Here is a 10,274-nt window from a genome sequence, read left to right as displayed (position 1 = left end):
TGGGAACGCTCCCTGAATGCCCCTTACCCTCCAGGGCCTGATTTTGCATGCAGGGGTGGGTAATCAATATTGACTATATGATTCACTCATCTTCCCAGCAAAGAATGGCCAGGAGGCCCAGATTCAAGTCCCACTGTTTCTGTCGGAGTGACCCTGGACGAACTGCCTCTTCACTTCTCAACCATCAAATGTGGATAATGCTCTCACTCTCGGCCTATTTCACAGGACTTCAGAGACACTATGTAAATGGTGGTGGTAAAATTTTAAAGACAGAAGAAATATAAATTGGTGGCGGTTAATATTTATGAGAACGTACTGTGTGCCAGGCTTCAAGCTCTTGGGCATCTCCCCTGATCCTTACAACACCCCTCTGAGACGGGCACTCTTTTTATTCCCATTTTACAGATGTGGGAACCTGGAAGAAATTGTAGCAGAGCAGGTTTGGGGAAGAGGCAGAGCCCCAGGGCCAGGAAAGGAAATGGGGGTGGCAGGGTGGGGCTGAGACGAAAGAAGGGAGCCAGCAGGGGGCTGAGAGCCAGCTCTCTGCGGTTGAGTTTCGGCCCGCTGGGGCTGGCTTTACAGTTTCACTGCCTGGGAACTGGTTCCTGTAAAAGGTGTGGGGCACAGATCTGCAGCCTGTCTCCCTGAACTTGAATTTCTGCCCCATTCACCTCTAGCATTATATTCTTGGTCTGGCTGCTGGACCTCTCTGAACCTCAACTTCCTCATCTTTGCAATGGGAATGGCGAAAGTGACATTTTCATTTACTGTGGGGATCCATAAGGTATTGGATATAAAATCCTCAGAGGGGTGCGTGCATAGTGGGTGCTTATGTTTTAGCTAAAGCTTGTGGGAGATGAACCAGACGAGGCCCTCACATGGAATCAAACTAAAATTCTTGCAGTTTGCCCTAGCTGGTTTGGCTCAGTGGATAGAGTGTTGGCCTACAGACTGAAGGGTCCCGGGTTCGATTCCAGTCAAGGGCACATGCCCGGGTTACAGGCTCGATCCCCAGTGGGGGGTGTGCAGGAAGCAACCCATCAACGATTCTCTCTCATCATTGATGTTTCCAGCTCTCTGTCCCTCTCCCTTCCTCTCTGCAATCAATAAAAATATATTTAAAAAATAAGTAAAAGAAATATTTAAAAAATAAAATACTTGCAGTTTTCCATTCATACCTGTGGATGAAAAAAGGGGGGGTTCTATGGAAAGTAGCCTCACAGGGCGATCTGATCATAAATTTCTAACTGGGCAGGTCATGGTGGGTAGTCATGCCCCAAACTTGTGACTTCTTTGGCGAAAGGTTTTAAGCAGGTCCTGTCCATTGTTGTTGGGCATCTAGGTAAACACACTTTTAATCTCAACCAGATGTAATACCCCTGGAAGGGGTGTTAACCCTCAAGAGACCACATAATCTTGCTAACTGTCCTATAATCTAAGTCCAAGCTCCCTGTTGCTTTCCCTCACCTCTATGTACATGCACATGCACAAAAGAAGCTGCAAAACTGTTATTCTCCAGAGCATTTGAGATCTGGCTCCCCAGCAGATGCTGTGAATTTGGCTCAAATAAACTCATAAAAATTCTCTACAGGTTTGGATGTTTCTTAATGTTGACATGCTCCACACTCTCTAGGTTCTCAGGCTTTGCTGACATGGCTTCATATACACAAGGCCTCTCCTCCCTTCATCCCCATGTGCTCAAATCTGATCCATCCGTCAAGGCCCAATGCCAATGGTAGAGTGGCAGGAGCGAGGAGTCTGAATTCAGACATCCAGGGAAATGTCAAACCCCCTGAGAGCAGGACCCAGGCTCTGTTTTCACCTTTGCGCCCTCCTCCCGGGGAGTGCCAGACGAGCAGGGCTTGAGGATGGTGGTAATTGCTAATAAGTCAGTGAAGATGGTGGTAATCCTATATAATAAAAGCCTAATATGTTAAGTGTCCAGTCAGCTGTTCAACCAATCAAAGCGTAATATGCTAATGATATGCTAAGGCCGCTCCACTGCTTGCTATGACATGCACTGACCACCAGGGGCAGACAGTCAACCGGTAGAACAATCGCTATGATATGCACTGACCTCCAGGAGGCAGATGCTCTGACTGGTAGGTTGCTTGCTGCTGGGGTCCTGCTGATCTGGACTGAGCAAGACAGGCCAGACATGCCCTGGAACCCTCCCATGGTCCCTCCCTGGCTGGCCAACCTCCTGTGTCCCTCTCCGGCCCTGATTGTGCACCGGTGGGGTACCCTCGGCCTGGCCTGTGCTCTCTCACAATCCAGGACCCCTCGGGGGATGTCCAAGGGCCGGTTTCGGCCTGATCCCGCAGGCCAGGCCAAGGGACCCCCTGCTGCACGAATTTGCGCATCGGGCCTCTAGTAGCTAATATTTCCCAAGCACCTTCTCAGTGTAAAGCACTCAGACAGGCAGTTTGCATGCATTATTATGTTGAAACCTCCCAACTACCCTATAACATAGGGACAATTTGGACAGATGAGGAAATGAGGCTCAAAATGTAAAAGGACTTGACCGAGGGCTGATTAAAGATGAAACCAGAATCAGAATTCAGATCTGCCTCCCAAGGCACTGAGGCATCCTATCTAATAAAGAGGGAATATGCCAATTGACCCTCATGCCGTCACAATGATGGCGGCGCCCACAGCCAATAAGAAGGGAATATGCTAATTGACTGCCCCACCCTCAAAGATGGTGGCGCCCACAGCCACAAGATGGCAGCGCCCAGTTCCCTCAGCCCCCCAGCTGCCCAGGGTTGGCCAAGGCGCAGGCAAGCCTTGGATGGCAGCTGCCCAAGGCTCAGGTAACCAGGGCTGGCTGAAGCTTGCGCTGCCGGCAGTGGCAGCAGCAGAGGTGTGATGGGGGCATTGCCTTCCCCTGATCGCTGGGTCGCCTCCCACCCCTGAGGGCTCCCGGACTGTGAGAGGGGGCAGGCCGGGCTGAGGGACCCCCCGGGCCTCTAGTTTTAAATAAAATACCCATATAAAGGAGGGTAAGTTCTGCCAATGAACCAGGGGTTCCAGTGCTGCAGACATTGTTGGGCATGGACAGTGTGCCCACAACTAGATAAGTTAGGGGTGCATAGTCCCATTTTCCAGAAGAAGAAACAAGGCTTAGGGGATATTCAGTGACTTGCCTGAGGTTGGACGGCTGGTAAAGGAAGAAGCCCTGTCCCAGTCAGGCCCAACGCTCTGGAAAAGCGCCCATAGCAAACTTCCTCATCTCTGGTGTATCTTCTCCTGAAAACGCCTCAGGTTCCCTCAAAGTCCTACATATCAAAACACAAAATGCTGCCCTGGCCTGTGTGCCCAGTGGTTAGAACATTGGCCCTCAAACCCAAGGTTTTGAGGGTTCATTCTTGCCAAGGACTTGTACCTGGGTTACAGGTTCCCCACCCTGTCGGGGGCACATGTGGGAAGTAACCGATTGATGTGGCTCTCTCACATCGATGTTTCTCTCTCTCCTCTCTACCCCCCTCCCTTCCACTCTCTCTAAAATCAATGGAAAAAATATACTCCAGTGAGGATTAAGAAACAAACAAACCAACAAAATACAAAAAGCTGAATATCAGCTTCCCAAAGGCACAGATCTCCTGTTCAGGGCTCCCCAGTGTACCACCTGCTCACACGAATCCAAAATCAGAGAGAAGCCATACCGGATCTGTGGGAAGGAAGGGAGAGGTATCTTTGCGCCATCTTCTTTGTGCTTCTCTGTATAGTTTTTCTGCCTGTTCTACAATAAGCATGTATTCCTTTAATAATTGAAGAGAAAGGTTATTTTTTTTTTAAAAAAAGGAACACGTTGCTACTTCAGAGTAGCTCTGTTAGCGATAATAATACTTTTACTGGAAAATTGTGGGAATGTGAGGGTCATGGGTTCTCTGGACTGACACATAGTAAATACGACATGAATGTTCGTTACATAAAAATTCTGGGCCTGACACTCCTTAAGCTGCGTGCTTTGGAGCATATCATTGCAATACTCTGGGCCTCAATTCCTTCACTGAGAAATGGGGCTGCCTCATAGGGCTATTGTGATGGCTGAAGTAAGTCTGGGATGGTATGTGAATGTACGTGTGTGTGTGTGTGTGTGTGTGTGTGTGTGTGTGTGTGTGTTTAGCATATTACCAAAATGTACTGAGAAGGTAAAGAATTTGAATGGACAATTCTTCAAAGAAGATCTACAGAGACCAAATAAGCACATAAAAAGATGTTCAACATCAGTAGTCATTAGGAAAATGAAAATAAAAGCCACAACAAGATTCACACCCACTATGATAGCTATAACCAAAAAGACTGACAATAACAAGTGTTTGGCCAGGATGTGGGGAAGTTGAAACCTTCCTATATTGCTAGTGGGAATGTAAATTGGGGCAGCCGCTTTGGAAAACAGTTTGACAACCCAGGAATTCTACTCCTGGATATATACCCAAGAGAACTGGCAACGAATGTTCACACAAAAACGTGTCCATGAATGATCAGCAACATTATTCAAAATAACCAAAAAGTAGAAACAACCCAAATGTCCATCGCCTGATGAATGGATAAACAAATGTCGTGTACCCATACAGTGGAATATTATTCCGCCATAAGAAAGGAATGAAGCGCTGAAACATGCTACAACATGGATGAGCCTTGAAAACATGATGCTAAGTGAACGAAGTCAGACACAAAAGGCCACAAAAATCATATTATATGATTCCCCTTATGTGAAATGTCCAGAATAGACAAATCTATAGAGACGGAAAGGAGATTGGTGTTGCCAGAGGTAGATCCGTTTCATCTCTCGGGTAAGGAAACCGAGGTCAGAGAAGCAGAGCTATACTGTGTCTGCTTATCTATGAGACTTTGGAAAGTGGCTTCGCCGTCTTAGAGGCTTAGTTTTCTCAACTGTAAAAATACAGATAATGATGCACACGGAGAGGCTGGTTGCATATCCTCCCTGTTAGTTCCTTTTCCCTTCCCTCCAGGCTTTGTGTGGAAGCCGATGGGGTTTAAGGGCTAAGGCTGCCATCTAGCGGTGAACGCCAGCACCTGCCAAAAGCCTGTGAGGTTTTCTAGTTAACCCTCTGGGCTTGGGGAGAAGGAAAAGGATGTGAAAGATGCAACCCTGCTAGGAAGGCAGGGCTACCAGATTGGCCAGATTCTTTCCAGAGGTTTCCAGACTCTGGAGATGTTTTTCACAGATGCTGGTCCTGTGGTAGTGGCCCCACATTGGAGGGGGGCAATCGGATTCAGGTCCCGATAGTTGCCCATGGGAGCTTGGGGGAAGCCACTATAATTCCTGTGATTACCAACGTAGTCCTCCTTTTTCCTGCTGGAACTCTTTAAAATGAGGACCTGACCTTGTTACTCTCTAGCTTAAGATCTGGCAAGTAGTTCCCCACTGAGACCTGGCCACCTGGCCACCGCACCCCCAGCCTGTCTGATCTGCAGCCCCCTTCATGGGGGATGGAGGGGGGCTTAGGCTCTGATCATACCCACTTTTTCAGACATTCCTGCTCTCCCTGTTTAGCCATGCTGTTCTCCACCAGGAAAAAAAGGCCTGCCCTCAGACACGAGTCATTGAGAATGCTGTGTACCCCGTATGCACACACGCTCTCATACAACGTCAGTAAAAATGGGTACGTTCTAACTCTTCGGACTCACAGAATTGAAACCCGGGACAGCAGAAGCAAGACTCCAGACCAGCGATCTCCCTCTCAGGAGCTTGCCTGCACCTTTCCCTTCCTCCCTCTCTTCCCCACCAGGTGCATTACCTCTGCTTTTCTCTCTAAGCTCCAAGGGCCCTTCTTTTGCTTCTGTAACTTGTTTCCTGAGCCCACGCAGCCCAGCGGGCTCATTCCTACCAACTCTGTAACTTTCTAAATAAACTGTCTTAAAAAAAAAAAAAAGAAAGAATACAGCCCGGCCAGCATGGCTCAGTGGTTGAGCGTTGCGCTGTGAACCAGGAGGTCAAGATCTGATTCCTGGTCAGGACACATGCTCAGGTTGCAGTCTCCATCCCCAGTGTGGGGGATACAGGAGGGAGCTGATCAATGACTCTCTCTCATCATTGATGTTTCTTTTCTCTCTCCCTCTCTCTTCCTCTCTGAAATCAATAAAAAATATATATATATTTTTAAATAATACATATTAATTACATTGGAAAAAAAGACTCAGAATTCATTTGAAATAAGTAAGACATTCAATTTTTGGAATCTGGCTCAGAAGCTGACTCTGACCTTGCTCCCCACCTCCTGTTAGGAATTTCAGTCTGTCATCATTTCACCTTGTAATCGATACCATTGTGATTTGCTAGTAGAGGCCTGGTGCACAGATTTGTGCACCGGTGGGATCCTGCCAGCCCGGCCCCAATAGGGCCGGGCTGGTTGGGGGGAGAGACTATGGCTGGGGGGAGGGGCCCCAGGTAGTTGGCTGCTGACCCCGCCCCCTGGCCGAACTCCCTGTCAAGGGGACAATTTGCATATTAGCCTTTTATTATATAGGAGGATAGGAACTCAGCCAAAGGGAGGCCAGATATTATAGGCATTGCCATTTGGGCAGCTTCACCAGGAAGCTGCAGCTTTACATGCCCCAGGAACCACCGGCCCACTCCCTGCGGATTACTGGGGGAAGGGACTGGACGAAGGGGAAGATAGATGGATGTGCAGTAAAGTCAGAATGACAAAGGGAAGATGCCTGTCAGTCAAACCTGGGAACAGAGATCATTGGCCAGAGGGCACAGGGCCACTGCAAACCCTCGAAAATTTGGGAATACACAATCCCCTAGACCAGTGGTCAGCAAACTGCGGCTCGCGAGCCACATGTGGCCCTTTGGCCCCTTGAGTGTGACTCTTCCACAAAATACCACGGCCTGGGCGAGTCTATTTTGAAGAAGTGGCGTTAGAAGAAGTTTAAGTTTAAAAAATTTGGCTCTCCAAAGAAATTACTATCGTTGTACTGTTGATATTTGGCTCTGTTGACTAATGAGTTTGCCGACCACTGCCCTAGTCAAAGGATCTCTCTCTCTCTCTCTCTCTCTCTCTCTCTCTCTCTCTCTCTCTCTCGGCTCTCTGGTTCCTTTGGTTTTGCTCCTGCTTCCTTGCATTCACCCAGGTTCTCCATAGCCCCATGGCCATGGGGACTTCACACACAATGGACTGATGGACTGCAAATGGGAACACAAATTCAGCTAGCCTGGTGCTGTATTGGACTATGTGGGCATGGAAAACTCTGGGCAATGGCTTTAATTCTAGCCCTGCTGAAGTCACAGCGACACTCCCTCTGTGGTGGGACAAAGGGAAAGGGGACCCTGGAAAGTCAGGGTGTAATTCCACAGAAGTAAAGCTTTCTTATTCCAGCGGCACCCCAAGAAATCCACGCTCCTCAGCAACAGGTGGGGAGAAGGAGTGCTCCCCACCAATAACATGACAACTGTTTTTCTGTTCTATCTTCTCCACCAGATTTAAGAAGATCCTTTTCTTCTTTATCTTTACACCCCAATATGCAGCCCAGTGCCCATTGCAGAGTAGAAGCTCAACAATTGATTATTGAAGTGAACCCAGTGAAAGGTTTTTGGAATAGTTGAAAGATCCCAGGAAAGTCTCTGGCCACGCCGTCAGAGTCTCTCTGTGATTCTTCCTGGGGAAAAATGGGGGGCCAAAGTCTCAGGTACCTTCTTCTCCTGGCCTGTGGAGAAGCATAACTTCTCAATTTCTAACTTCATCCATCCCCCCGCCCCCATAATCATTCTTCCCCCCAAAGGCAGATCCAAAACAAATGATGCTAATAGTAGCAAAGCGAGGTCAGCAGCACCCCAAAGCCACATCAATGATCACTATAACCCTATAAGAAAAGTCATAATTAGCTCCACTTTACAGCTGAGGCAACTGAGGCCAGGTGTAGTTCAATGATATGCCTGAAAGCACACAACTTGAGCGTCAGGGCCTGGGATTTTGTTTATTTACTACTAGAGGCCTGGTGCACAAAATTCGTGCACGGGGGTGGGGGTGAGGACGGTGTCCCTCAGCCCGGCCTGCACCCTCTCCAACCTGGGACATCCCTCTCACCGCTGGCTCCTAACCACTCACCTGCCTGCCTGCCTGATTGCCCCTAACTGCTTCTGCCTGCCAGCCTGATCACCCCCTAAATGCTCCCCTGCCAGTCTGATTGACGCCTAACTGCTCCCCTGCTGGCCTGATTGCTCCCAACTGCCCTCCCCTGCCTTGACCCACCTCCTCCGCCGGGACCTGCCTCCTCTGAGCCGCACAGAGCTGCGGGACCCCCAGGCCTCACCAGAGTGCAGAGTGGCCGCCGGGACCCGCCTCCACTGTGCACGCAGCCATCTTGTGATGGCCATCTTGTGATGACGTGAGGGCGTGACGCCACCTAGGCTATTATTAATATAGATGTGCCAGTCCCCAGATCTGAAGGCTTATAAATCTTAACTCATAGGATCCTCATAACATCCCTATTAGGTATGTATTGTTGTCATTCCCACTTCAGAGATGAAGAAACTGAGACTCAGAGAGTTTAAGATTAGCCTAAGGTCACAGGGCTGGTGTTCGTGGAGCAGGATTTGAGCCAGGGTAGTCTGGGTTCACCCTCTTGACCTCTCTGCTCCGTATCCTTCCTTTTGGATATCCTCTGAAATTCTTGTCTTCAGCGTGTCTAAGCATAAGAACACCCACCTCCCAGGGCGGCTGTGATGATTAGGTCTAATACGTGTGGGCATCTGGAGCGCAGTAGATGCCCAGGAAGAAGAGGTAATAATGTTTGTTCCTCTCCAGAGCCTCAGCTGACAATTGCAGCAACTGGCCACCAGGGGGGAGTCACGCACTGAGGACCGAAGCCCTTCCCAGGGACCCGGTTGACTGTTCAATGGTTAGGGATTCTGCTGGGCCCTTTTCCCCCTGTGCCCAACCCTGGGACCAAGGACATATCTAGCCAGTGCTGAACCTCTTAGAACTGACCTTCTTGCAATGGAAACGGGTCCTAAACGCATCCAAGGCCCCTTTGCCAACAACAGTTCTGGGACTGGGGGATGTGCGGGAGGATATATGATGAGGGGAGCCCAGCTGTGTCCTATTTGGTGGTGGTGTGTGTGGGGGGAGGAGTGGCAATTATCAGCCATGCCCCTTCTGCTGGAGGCTGGGTTCCTGGAGCCACAGCTGCAGGGTGGAGGGGGACAGGGAGGGCTTTGGAATTGTCTCCCTATGGGTTCCCATGGTTACAGATTGATGCAGGCAGCCCACTAGGCTGGGTCCTTTATCTGTATTGTCTCCTGGAGAAACAATGGGCTCTGGGAATGGGGGGGGGGGGGGGGGCGGGCTCCATACAGATCACTGCTGCAGCAGCGGCCTTGTGTGTCCTGCTCTGTGAATCCCTGACCCTGCTGCTGGGGCTGAGAGATGGGGGCGTGGGGGTCAGCCTTGGTAATCGCTTCTTGCGTTAGGGTACATTACTGCTGCAGAGAATCTGAAAGGCCCGTCTTTCTGAGGCTCCAAAACAGCAGAGCTGCAGAGGCCTCAGGGTAGTAAGTAAAAAAGCACATTTTGGGGTCAGCCCTGATCAAATCGTGATTCTGTCCCTTACTGCTGCCTGACTGGGGCAAGTTATTTTGCCTGTGCCAGTCTCAGTTTCCTCACCTTGAAAATGGGGACAACGCCTGCTTTACAAAATTACTGTGAGCGCCAAGCACAAAGCCTGGTGTCAGGATGCTCAGAGAGTCCCTAGGCTCCGGCAGGCTCATGGCGTGCTTGGGATCACAGGCCCGGTTCTGTCACTCACTCTGGGGCCTTAACAAGGCCTTCAATTCGCTGGGCCTTAGCTGCCCCATCTGTGACTTGGGGACTTTGAAAAGGTTTATACAAGATTAATTAAGATGATATAAGAAAATGCTTGGAAAAATAGAAATCAAACCATTGACATATAACCCTGCCTTCCAGGATTTGTATCTACTTGGAATATGCAACCCATTATGATAGGGGGTGGGCATGTGGCATTTGGGGGAGTTGAATCTTGGGGTGCTATGGCCGATAAGGGAGATTTTCTGAAGGAGGCAGGACTTGGAGGGCCTCCGAATTGGGGAATTACTCCAGAAAGACCTGCCACCTTGTGCCAAAAGGAAACAAATGGTTAAGGGACTCAGCTCTCTGCTGCCCAGTTTAATCCTCTTGCCCTGTTGCCACCATCTTCTCGGAGGGAAGGGGTGTATAGATGGGAGAGGAGTAAGGGAAAGTTACTGTCATTTATGCAACACATTTCCATGAGGCAAGGTGATC

Source organism: Cnephaeus nilssonii (genome assembly GCF_951640355.1).
Source record: "Cnephaeus nilssonii genome assembly, chromosome: 7".
Classification (NCBI taxonomy): Eukaryota; Metazoa; Chordata; class Mammalia; order Chiroptera; family Vespertilionidae; genus Cnephaeus; species Cnephaeus nilssonii.
Note: the sequence above shows the minus strand (reverse complement) of the source record.